This window comes from Canis lupus, chromosome 34 (genome assembly GCF_048164855.1).
Source record: "Canis lupus baileyi chromosome 34, mCanLup2.hap1, whole genome shotgun sequence".
NCBI lineage: Eukaryota > Metazoa > Chordata > Mammalia > Carnivora > Canidae > Canis > Canis lupus.
In genome coordinates this window covers 14,269,350-14,282,194 of record NC_132871.1, presented here as the reverse complement: position 1 = coordinate 14,282,194, position 12,845 = coordinate 14,269,350, and the positions used below count along the sequence as shown (strand labels likewise).

The window sequence follows — 12,845 nt, the reverse complement described above, 5'->3', positions numbered from 1 at the left end:
GGTTGGTTCTTCTCTATTTATTCATCTTCTCTGACTTCCTAAATTTCCCCAATTAGTTTTTGGGTTGTGTGCCTGCCAGCGTAGTTAGCATTCTCTTGATGTGGGAGTCCATTTCCTGCTCACTGGCCTTCGAGCTGGAGAGCCACATTACTTTCTTTCTTTCTTTTTTTTTTTTCATTACTTTCTTTAAATCAAACCTCTCAGTGCAGTCCAGCTAAGAGTTGGAGTAATAGTACAGGCCTGATTTACATTCAACTTAGATTCACGGCCGCTACAGGTTCTCTGATGTTAAGAAGGCGGCCTGTTATTGTAAGGGTTGCAGAAGGCCCGGTGGAGAACAGCAGCAAGTAACTCTGCAGTGTATTGTCTCAGGGCAGAAAGGCCTCAAACCTAACAGCACAACCAAACAGTGAAGAGAAAGTGCTTTTTGTCACTCTGGAGAATTCTTTGCCAAAACTCCCCTCTACTTGGAAAGGAGGAAGCGCTTTTACAAGGTCGAAAAGACCAAGGAAATATGACTCCATTCCCATGGTGGGACCTGCTATGTTTTGGTGGGTACAGAAGGGCACTTGTGCACGTTAACCCAATTATAGGAAAGAGGCATTTACTGGCAAAAGTGTGACATGCCTAGAAAAGGCATATGGCCTTCCTTTCTCCCTACAGACATTAAAAAATGACGGTTTGGTGGAGGGGAATTGGTTCATTTCGACAGGACAAGGGTAGCAGCATTCTAATTTCCATTGTATTCTTACTTGCAATTACCTTCCCTTAATAATAAAAGTCTTCCCAGGACAATGAGTACTGAATAAGGTAGGCATTAGGAAGATTGTAGATATCAGATTGTGGGGAGAAATGGGATTTATTTATTTATTTAGAAAGATTTTATTTATTTATTCATGAGAGACACAGAGAGAGAGGCAGAGACATAGGCAGAGGGAGAAGCAGGCTCCCTGCAGGGACTCAATCCCAGGACCCCGGGGTTCACGACCTGAGCTGAAGGCAGATGCTCAATCAGCCACGCAGGTGCTCTGGGATCTGGGATTTAAATTAAAATTCAGGTCATTAAAAAAGACCAATGATGTGTTTCACTTAAATCAATCAGCTTTATATTGGTTTTTTCCCCCTAACACAGTTGTTCTCAGATCTTACCTACATCACTGTCATCTGGAGGCTGAGTCCCACCCTGCACTTTATGTTTTAATGGGGTGGGGGTGGGGGTGGAGTCCGAGCATTGCAGTCCTGACAGTGTTGCTGATGCTGCTGGTTTGGGAACCACAATACAGGTGGAGCAGGGCCAGTTGAAATGTCTAAAACCCTGCCCTGACTTTTATCACATCTGATACAAAGCAAAAGTTGAATTTTTAGCCAGCTGCTTGCTAGTTGGACTTAAACTGGTATGTGTTGCTCACGCTGATGGACTGGTTTCCAGTTGTTTAGGACGATGCCAGAGGAGTGGTTCTTTTATACACCCCAGCGAAGAGGTATGTAAGAGAAACGTATAGGGTTTTGAGGATGATAAAGGTACACACAGGCACACAAGTTCACATAGACCTTATGCAATGGAATTACTTTCCTTGCCCTAATTTTCCCTTCGTAATTCTGAATTATTTGAATCTACAAATTATTTATAAGAAGGGTTGGATTTGAGAATATTATATTCTGTGCTGCTCTGAGGATAACCTTAAATGCTTCTTCAGGAAACAGAAAACTGCTCTGTACCAGGTCTCAAGAATTTGGGGACTTTTGCTTTTGACTAACACAGGCAGGGAACATGCCAGGATCCAGCCTTACATGAATGTAAACCATAGTAATATCGTAGGATGATTGGGGCCAATCTGTTCTTTCTTTCTAAAGATTTTATTTATTTATTCACGAGAGCCAGAGAGAGAGAGGCAGAGACAAAGGCAGAGGGAGAAGCAGGCTCCATGCAGGGAGCCCAATGCGGGACTCGATCCTGGGACCCCGGGATCATGCCCTGGGCTGAAGGCAGCCGCTCAACTGCTGAGTCACCCAGGCGCCCCTGCTCCTCTTTACAGATAAGTAGAGATAAGTGTTCAAAGGAGGTGATTGGTGAGCTACGCACTCTAATGTGGCAACTGGGGATGGGCCTGGGTCAGCGGGGAGAAGTTCAGGACAAAGGGCCAATGTGTCCTGTTGTCCTGCTTGTGCCTTTGAGCCCTGGCATCTGGAGGCAGGGATTCAGGCTCTGAGAGGAGGACATCACTGGATCTGGCGGCTGAACTGTGAAACCACCATCCCTCAGACTTCTTGGGAGGCCAGCCAACTTGCTGTCTGCTGTTGAGTGTGGGCGAGGAAGTAGGAGGGGAGAACTGGGTGATGAGAGAGTAGGAGGACAGAGAGAAACTGAAGAGTGGAAAATTTGTTGAAGGGGGTGAGGAAAAAGCTGGTGAGGCACAAGAACCCCAATTTAAAACACAATTTAAGGGACACCGCCATCTCCAGCAGATCAGGGGCTTCATGTCTGTTGTCCCTTAATCCTTGCAGGCTTGTGCTAGTCACAGGCCCCTTGGCCTCAGATGTAGCCCTGCTGTGAGCCACACGAGATCCAATTCGTAGGGCAGGTGTCCTGGGCTGTGTGTGGGTGGTGTGCTTGGTAGAAGGCATTGGTAGGATTGAAAGGTGAGGGAAGAAGAATCCCAGAGAATTCCCCTCCCCCACCCCCATCTCTGCCTCAGGTGGCCGTCCTGGCAGCAGCTACCAGACAAGCCCTCAGAGACCCGGCTTCCTCAGATGACCCTGGACTTCCAGCACTTCATCTCCTCTCTTGTCTTCCACCCCAGGGTAGGTAATGGTTTCCTCTCTCAGCTCTGCCTTCATCTGTAGAAAGGATTCCTCGAATTACACCCTATTGTAAATACTTAAAAGTAGTTCATTTCATTGGTTAGATCCTGACTGATACAGGTTAGAATTCTTATTCCTAGTGAGCAGAGGAGTCAACCCAAGCCTGTGTAGGTTAACTTGTTCAAGGTCATCACAACTAGAGAAGGATGATATTGACATTCAGAACACAAGACAGCAGAGCGCTCACACTGTTAACACAATACTGTGTGGCCTCTCAGAGTTTGGATGAATTCAGGAAAAAGAAGAAAAGAAATATTTTCATGTATGAAACAGTGGTAATGGTGTGAAAATGTTGCTTTGACCTCAAGCAATTAGGTGATCTCTACGGTAGAGTAGGCGTGTGTGCCCTGCGTCCTAAATCTTGGTGAATTAATTCAACTCAGGCACTGATGCTAGTCTTTTATTACAATTCCTCGTTTTTTTGATCACAAGGGGTTACTTATTTCCACTCATCTAGCTGTAGTTTGTGAAAATGTGGCCTGAGCCTTGCTTTGGAACTCAGGTTGCTATAGAAACCTTTGACTGGAGGTGGACGGATCACGGAGGTTTATTAATGAGAATTTCCCCTTTCTACCTCTGGGCTTAGTCTGTGTGAAAATCTAAGAAAGGCTCATTAGTTTTTATATTAGTCAGGGTTCTCCAGAGAATCCAAACCAATAGGATGTACATAGGTAAAGAGATTTATCTTAAGGAATTAGCTCATGTGACTATGACAAGCTAAAGACCCAGGAGAGCGGTGGTGTGTTTCCAGTTTGAATGCCAACAGGCTTGAGATCAGAAAGTGGATGTTTTAGTCTGAGTACAAAGGCAGGAAAAAATCATGTCCCATCTTAAGGTAGTTGGGCCACAGTTCCTCCTGACTTGGGGGAGGGTCAGCCTTTTGGTTTTATTCAGGTCCTCAACAGATTTCATGAGGCCCACCTGTATTAGGAAGGCCAACCTGCTTTAATAGTCCACTGATTCAAATGTTAATCTCATCCAGAAGTACCCTCCCAGACACACCCAGCATAATGCATGACCAAAATGTCTGGGCATCCTGTGGCTTAGTCAAGTTGACAAGTAAAATTAACAATTGCAGTTTTCATTATCGAAGGCTAACATTTCAGCCTAATTGTTTGGTGATCAAAGCTGATGATTCTGTCTCCAATCAGCCCTACAGAATGCTGATCTTCCCACATCAGAGGTGAGTGTATCCTTGAGTTGATTGCTGTCTGGCTCATTCCACAGAAATTTGTCTTGAATTGAATGTTACTAGGGTGCCAACTAATATTTGATAAAGGGCAGTGGTCCTCAAAGAGTGGCCTCGGAGCCCCAGCATCAGTATCACTTAGGAAATTGTTAGAAATGTAAACTCTTGGGCCCCACCTCAGACATACTGAATTGGAAACTGAAGGTAGGACCCAAAAATCGGTGTTTAATGAGCCCTCCCAGGTGATTCCGGCGCATAGTCTAGTGGTCTATCCTACAGAAGTGTTTCTTAAACTGAGAGCCATGGGTCTGCAAACGTGTGCTCGGGGACATGAGATCTTTCTAAAAGAATGAGAAATGAAATGTTTCATTTTGACAAAAATCCAGAAAAGCTAATATAAATATATTCTAAGTATCCTAAATAATCAGTTTGAAAACAAATACTGCCATACTATTTCTTTGTCTGTAATTTGTGTTTGTGTTAGTTTTTGTGTCGGCATAGAGTAGAATTCCTTTGCTACAGGGTCATGAGATGCATTTGTGCCGAGTGAAGACTGGGTAAATTGGTAAATTGTTGTGGGAGTTTGAATCTAGAAGGGTGATGGGGAATTGAGGTGTCACAGTATGACACTATATGCACGTCAGACATGTGGGACCTCAGTGGTCACTGTGATTCAGTTTTAGCAAACAGCATCACCTTCCACATTGATTTCATGTTGGTAACTTGAATTTCATTGGTTTTGTAGGTTTGTGTTAACTTATAAGCTTGTTTTGGCTTTATAGTTGTTTGTATATATAAACCTAAGAACCTTAAGCTGAAATTTATATTTGCATATATCTAAGTGACATAATAATGAAAATAATTTATATTAACTTTGGACCTATTCCAACTTCCTCCTTTTAAAAGGAATTTGTGTTTTTGTATCAGTAAGGATAGGTAAACTTATACAACAATATTAAAAAAAAAAAACCTCGGTTACAGAACTCAAAAGAAGTTGAGGGGTTTTGCTAATTTGAGGTCATTCAGGGAACCAGGCTAGCTGAGGCTTCATTTTGACCTTAGCAGGCTTAAAAATTTTTAAATTAAGATATACCATCACATTTTGCCATTTAAAAGGGTACAATTCGGTGATTTTTTAAAGTATATTCATATAGTTGTGTAATACTTATTACCTAATTTATCATCACTACCTAATTCTAGAATATTTTCAGCACCCTAAAAAGAAATCCTGTACCTACCGGCAGTCACTTCCCATCTTCTCCACATACCAGTCCTGGCAAACACTAATCTACTGTCTCTTCTCTATGGATTGCCCTTGTTTGGACATTCCACATAAATAGAATCACAAAATATGTAGCCTTATGTGTCTGGCTTCTTTCATTCAGTATGATATTTTCAAGGCTCATTCATGTTGTAGCATGTACCAAAACCCCATTCCTTTTTATGGCTGAATAATATTCCATAGTATAGATATATTATATTTTGTTTATCCATTCACCAATTTTTAAAAAGGTTTTATTTATTTATTCATGAGAGACACAGAGAGAGAGGTAGAGACACAGGCAGAGGGAGAAGCAGGCTCCCCGTAGGGAGACCAGTGTGGAATGCGATCCCAGGACCCCGGGATCAAGACCTGAGCCAAAGGCAGAAGCTCAACCACTGAGCCACCCAGGTGCCCTCCATTCATCAATTGATGGACATTTGGGTTGTCTTTAACTTTGGGCTATTGTGAATAATGTTGCTATGAACAATCATGTGTAAGTTTTGTGTAAATATAGATTTTTAATTCTCTTGCCTGTATATCTAGGTGTGAAATTGCTGAGTTGTAACTCTATGTTTGTGTTTTATTTTTTTAGAAATTTTATTTATTTATTCATGAGAGACACACACACACACACACACACAGAGGCAGAGACACAGGCAGAGGGAGAAGCAGGCTCCATGCAGGGAGCCTGACGTGGAACTCAATCCCAGGTCCCCAGGATCACACCCTGGGCTGAAGGTGGTGCTAAACCGCTGGGCCACTGGGTCTGCCCGTAACTCTATGTTTAACTTTTTGAGGAGCCGCCAGACTGTTTGCCACAGTGGCTGCACCATTTTACATTCCTATCAGCAGTGTACAAAGGTTCCAATTTCTGTACAACCTCTTCAAATGTTATTGTCTTTCTTTTGATGTAGGAAGCAGCTTTTTATTTTTTTATTTTTTTATTTTTATTTTTTTAAATTTTTATTTATTTATGATAGTCACAGAGAGAGAAAGAGAGAGAGGCAGAGACACAGGCAGAGGGAGAAGCAGGCTCCATGCACTGGGAGCCCGATGTGGGATTCGATCCCGGGTCTTCAGGATCGCGCCCTGGGCCAAGGGCAGGCGCCAAACCGCTGCGCCACCCAGGGATCCCGGAAGCAGCTTTTTAAAAAAGATTTTATTTATTTATTTGAGAGAGAGAGAGAGAGAGAATGAGAGACAGCACAAGCAGGAGGGGCAGGGGAGACAAAGAGGAAGAATCTCAAGCAGACTCCATGCTGTGAGTGGAGCCCTACACGGAGCTCCATCCCAGGCCCCTAAGATCATGACCTGAGCTGAAACCAAGAGTCAGATGTTTGACCAACTGCGCCACCCAGGCGCCCCTGTAGGAAGCAGTTTTGATTTGTGATGACTAATGATGTTGAGCATCTTTTCATGTGCTTCTTGGCTATCCCTATTTCTCCTTTGGAGAAATGTCTATTTTTTAACTAGGTTGTCTTTTTAATGTTCAGCTATAACAGTTCTTTATATATTCTGGACATTAGGTCCTTATCAGATATGTGATTGAACATTTCCTCCCATTCTGTGGGTTGTCTTACCACTTCCTGGGTAGTGTTCTTTGATGCACAAAAGTTTTTAAATTTTATGAAGTCTAATTTATCTACTTTTTCTTTGATTGCTTGTGCTTTAGGCGTCACATCTAAGAATCTGTTGTTGATCACCTTTAATGACCACAGCAGGATGATACTGTGGCAAAATGTGCCATGGTATTTGAAGCATCTACCTGAAACTTCTTACTGAAGTTCACATTTCATAGGTTACAGAATATCAGATGGTTTTACCTAATCTTAGGAGACAGAGAAGTGCAAACTTACAGTAAGTTTGAAAAGTGGGGAAAATAAGAAATAGTTGTTAAACAGCACTACTGACCACCGTGATTGAACTCATACTTGAGAAACACCGAACTTGGGATCACCAAAAACAACATATATGGTGTATTTTAGAACCAAAAGACCCATCTTTACTGAAATACAACCGTATCTTATGTCCTTGCCTTTTCACTTGAAAAATTTTACATCTTCAACAAGTTTATGCCAAAGTATATTGTTCGTTATGTTAGATGGTGGCTTTTACGTAAGGAAATGCATGGTAATTCTTAGGATTTAGTAACAGGAAGACATTATTTATAGATGAACTGCTCCCTTTTATTTTGAATGGGAATATTTTTACTTTTGTTGCTAGGAAGCTCAGAGCTGAAATTAACGACTGCCTTATATCCTCTTAGTGTAGCTAGTATTCCCTTGTTTCAAATATTAAGATTTTTTTCCTCTAAGTATTTATTTTACCTGTCTTGTGCCATTTGTGTGTGTGTGTGTGTATTTATGTATGTATGTGAATGACCTAATTTTTTAATTCTTTGCCATACAGTTAGGAGATAAATTACAAATAAATTACAGGTATTATTATATTTTTCAATACAGTTCTTGATAATACAGTTCTTAATGTACAGTTCAATACATTATAGGGGAATGTTATACTTAATTTTCAAGTTTTCCAGAACATTCTGCTATGTTCGTGCATAAAAAATAAAATGCATTAAAAGTATAGCGAATTAAGACATGGAATTGGTGCAACATGAGTAAGGGGTTGAAAAAATGGGTAAAGTCACCTTTTACTCTTAGCGTTGATGCTGGTAATTACATGATACTCTCAATTTAAACTTTTGTGGGAGGGTGCTTAGGTAATTATATCACAAGCCTCAAAAATGTGCATACCGTTTGACTAAAAATTGAACTTCTGGGTATTTATCCTAAGCAAATAATTTGGGAAGTGGGCAAAGATTAATAGTTGCACAATCACAAATTTTTTTTTTTTTTAACTTGAGAGAGAGAGAGAGAGTGTGAATGAGTTCAAGCAGGGGGAGGGGTAGAGGGAGAGAGAATCTGAAGCAGACTCCACAGTGAGCTTGGAGCCCAATGTGGGGCTTGATCTCACAACCCTGAGATCATGATCTGAGCTTAAACCAAGAGTCAGATGCTTAGCCGACTGATCCACCCAGGAGATCCACAATTGCTAATGCTTTTAATGCTCATGGTTAGTTCTTTATATATGTTTTCTCATTTAAAAAGTAGGCACCACTGGGACACGTGGGTGGGTCGGTGGTTGAATGTCTGCCTTTGGCTCAGGACGTGATCCTTGAATCCTGCGTTGGGCTCCTTGCATGGAGCCTGCTTCTCCCTCTGCCTGTGTCTCTGCCTCTCTCTCTCTCTCTCTGTCTCTCATGAATAAATCAATAAAATCTTAAAAAAAAAAAAAAAAGAGGTAGGTCCCACTATAAGCTCATTCAACAGAGGAGGAACCTGAGGCTCAGAGGGATTAAATGATTTGTTTGAGGCCACTTGTGGCTAAGAGGGCAGCACCTGGGACATAGACCAGAGCCATTTGATTTAGAGTTCAGAATTTTAATTATTATTCCCAGTGCAGATGTGAGAGCAAAATTTGGAGACAGGAAAAATGTTCAACAATAGGAATTTGTTAAATAAATCAAGTCATACATCGGAATACTGTGCTACCACCTATGGAGTTGCAAAATTGATTTATTGATGTGGGAAGCCATTCACTATATATTGTTGAGTGGACAAAGCAGAAAAGAAAATAGCATGCCGGGTAGGATACAAACGCGTGTGTGTGTGTGTGTGTGTGTGTGTGTGTATGTGTCTATGTCTACGTAGGTGGGGAGGACTGACACATTGAAAAGGGATTAGAGTAGGGTTCCCAACTTTCTCAGAGTCTTAGAAACCTTGAGGAAACCTTTAAAAAATACTGATGCCAGATCAATGAAATCAGATCAGACCAACAAAATTTGACCTCTCCAGACCACTGAAATCAGTCTCTGGAGGTTTGCCCTGGGCTTTACTATTTTCGAGATACTTCCCAGGTTATTCTAATATGTTATCAAGGTTAAGGACTATGGGTAAAGCAGAAAGTTCACCTAGGAATTAAAAGTGGTTGTCTCTGAGTAGAATGGGAGAATTCCCCTTACCTGTATGAATCCTATAACTTACTTGTATGTGTTCTAGAATGTAAATATACTTATAGAGAAGATACACAATATATGTGTGTCCATGTCTGTGTGTTTGTGTGACTTGTGTTCCTCCATGGTATGTGGGAGCCAAACTACCATCTGGTTAGATGTCTGTGAGACCATGGCAGGCACAACAGTCTTGCTTCTCCTGACAGCCTGGGGTGGTAAAGCCTTGGCCTGCTCGGTTACCCCCAAATGCCATTCCTGCAGTTTCCTCCATGCCTGCTAGGGTGACCAGTCATCTCAGTTGGCCTGGGATTCTCATAGTTTTAGCACTGAAAGTCTTGAGTCCCAAGAAACCTCCCAGTCTTGGCCAAACAGGATGGTTGGTTCCCCTGTTTCAGCTCTGCTAGACACTGTCATCCTTTGTGCTCCCCCCCCCCCCCCCAACCAATCTCTCAGCTATGACACTGCCACTCCTCCCCTCTTCATAACCATCCAACATAACATGTGAAGGCGGGGATAAAGCAAATCACATCAGAGTTTGCTCCAGGGCCAACATACAAATGAAAAATGTGTTTTTTTCCCTCATATGCCTTTATTTGGAAGGAGAAGGATATCTATAAACCCAACAGTACCAGGATTTACTCTCTTCTATTTTGCTCTAGGCTTTCCTTAATAGCCTTGAACATGCTGAGTTTTCTAATCTATGGGAGAGCTATGGCATTCTTGCTGAGTAGTCCATTTCTTTTCTTTTCTTTTCTTTTTTTTTTTTTTTTGAGTAGTCCATTTCTTTAATATTCCTGAATCATAATACATTTCTCTAGGCTATGTTAGAGGCCTGCCAACCAGTCCTTCATCATGACTCAAACTTTCATAGGATTTTGCAAAAAGCTGGCCTGGACTCTGCTTCGATAACTCTAGAAATGGATTCCAAACAATCTGTTTCTCCTAGTCCTCCTTTTCTAAATTGCTATTTGATCTTGTCATACTCTGCTAAGCCTTGGGTCCTGTTTCAAGTTGCATATCACTCTTTATATGGTTTGACTGATATAAAAACCTTATTGCAAATGCATACTGTACATCAAACTCTGTTGGTTACTCATAATATTAGAAGGGTAACACCATTGCACATTCATTACTTTTTTTCTTAAACTTGGCACATCAAAAATTTTCCCATTCATTTGCATGAGTGGCATCTTTACTCAATTCCCCTTGAAGATGGCACGTGTCTGACCCAAATCAGTGACGCCAAAGTGTCTTTAATGTATTAAAAATAAGTAAGAACCAAAGTTCTATTCCCAAGCTGCAATAAAATCTAGTTTGTCAGTTGGAATGGAAGGTTCGAGGCCAAGGTTGTGTGAGGGATGGTAGCAGTGCGTGTTCTCATTGTGAAAATGGATGCTGATTGTCATAATGGACTGGACATGGGTAAAGCGTTTAATTTACCCTCCTTCTGCTATAGTTGCTCACTTAGGAAAAACTGATTTATTATGTGAAATTTCCTCCAGTCCCCTTATCCAGTTCAGATAGTTTCGGGACATTACAAAATTGTTCCTTTTACAAAAGACTAAATAGCTAATAGCTAATTTTTCTCTAAATTGTAACATTTCCTTCAAAATGTGAATGGAAGATAACCACCCACCCCCTCCTTTTATAAGCTAGCATTTTATAAGCTAGCATATTGGTGAGTGTGGGGCCCATGGCTTCTCTCTCTTTCTATGAACTCCTGGTTATAGGCAAATTGATAAAAAAATTGGGTAAACAGAACTTGCTTTCCACCCATCCGGTCACAATAGCAGCTGCTCCCACCTCTTCAATTGTGAAGACACATTTTGCTCCGGGAAGGGTTTGGAGGGTAGAGGAGCCAGTATCTGGGGCCTCTCTTTCAGGAACCTTTGGACCATTGGCTACCTTGGGGTTCTCTCTCTCCTGCTCTTAAGAAACACTTCTATTCCGTGTGCATTTCTTTTTGGTGAAATGCCATGGTTTGAATACTAATAACTCAGCAAAAGTTAATTCCCTCCCTTAGTTATTGATGCTTTTTCTCCTTTTAATTTTAATATTATTTCCCAACTCCCCCACCCACCCAAAGCACAGCAGGGATAGCTATGTGTAGAAGAAATATTGGCCCCTTTTAAATGTGTAAGATATAATTCACTTTTTAATCCTCACTGGCAAAGGACTGAGGCCACCCGACCTAGCTCCCCTCTTCCTACCCAAATCAAAATCTCTGCGCTTTTACCCATTCTCTCTTCCCTCTGCCTGTTGCAGAAGCAGGGGGTCTATAGGTCACTCTTTCCGCTGCACCTTCCATCCTATCCCGTCCTGTCTTTCCTAGGATCTTGCATGGTCCCCTTAATCTTGTACCTTTAGTCTGCATTTTCTTTCTTTTCTCTTCCATGGACTCATTCTTGGCCTACAAACATCCTCCAGCATCTTCCTCTTAAAGCAGTAACCTGCTCTAGTTTCACTGCCTTTTAAGCTGCTCTCCTCTTCATTGCTGAACTTTTCCCTGCCATATCTCAAAAATTGAAACCTTCCCATCCTTCGAGACCCTGCTCAAATGCTTGATAACCTCTAGGTAGGAAGGACCTTGCTCCCTTGCTTCCTGTTCCTCAAATCCCTTTCCTTCCACAGGACAGACCCTCGTTTTCAGGATAACCCCATTTTCAGGATACCCCCCTGCCCCCAGCCCTCACAGCAGTGTGCTAAATCCGAGAGATGAAACTCCAGATCAAGTTTTCCTTTAGTATAGCTGCCATTGAGAAGAGTAGTTAGCCTGGTCCCTGCATTGGTTGACCTCTTACATTTAAGCATCTTCCAACCACAGACATTAATTGAGGATGAAGGTGGTGAAAAATTAAATCTGAAATCACATTAAGAAAAATAAACATTTCCTTCCTTAGTCCTGTTGTGTGGAATAACTAGGCTTCCATTATTATGTGGCTATTTAGCTTCCTTCCACTTGTTTTCTCTTTGGCCTGGTTCAGAGGAATCCACCGGTATGAAAGGGAAGTTACTGTCTTTAATGGACCGTTTTTTACTCAAAGAAGGGCTGTGGCATTCCATCAAATTTTAAGATTCTTTCTGTTTCAGTTAGTTTACTGTTTCTCAGTGAGGGTCCTATGGGTCATTTGTCCAGGGCAGTTCTATTTTGACTACTATAGGGTGTTAATTATCCTTGCTTCCCATCATATCCCAATGACCCCAGGGAAGACCACTGTCAAAGTGGTTGAGAAAACACTATTTTTACATAAATGCACACTTACAATAGCTGGTAGAGTCCTAAGAAGATCTCCAATGATCCACATGCTTGTCCAGTCTCCTTGAACATGGGGAAACTATGAGCATAGAAACTATGCATACAATGAGATACATGATCATGTTATGTGACATGAGAACAGGTAGATTATCCTAGTGGACTTGGCCTAATCAGGCAGGCCTTTTAAAAGCAGAGGACAAAGTCTGACATCTGAAGCAAAAGGATTGTACATGCCCTTGATGGCTTGAAGTGGGAGTCA

The 12,845-nt window shown here is 41.7% G+C and overlaps 1 long non-coding RNA gene across 2 annotated transcripts in view; it reads left to right on the top strand.

Moving 5' to 3' along the window:
• LOC140624197 (uncharacterized) overlaps nucleotides 1–12,845 on the top strand; it is a 153,155-nt gene that overhangs the window by 70,618 nt on the left and 69,692 nt on the right. Inside the window, exons 8-9 of one of the 2 annotated variants that reach the window (XR_012023711.1) lie at nucleotides 2,697–2,802; nucleotides 3,941–4,045. This is a non-coding gene — a long non-coding RNA (uncharacterized lncRNA). The remainder of the gene's footprint in view (nucleotides 1–2,696; nucleotides 2,803–3,940; nucleotides 4,046–12,845) is intronic. The other variant, XR_012023710.1, reaches the window with a different exon arrangement.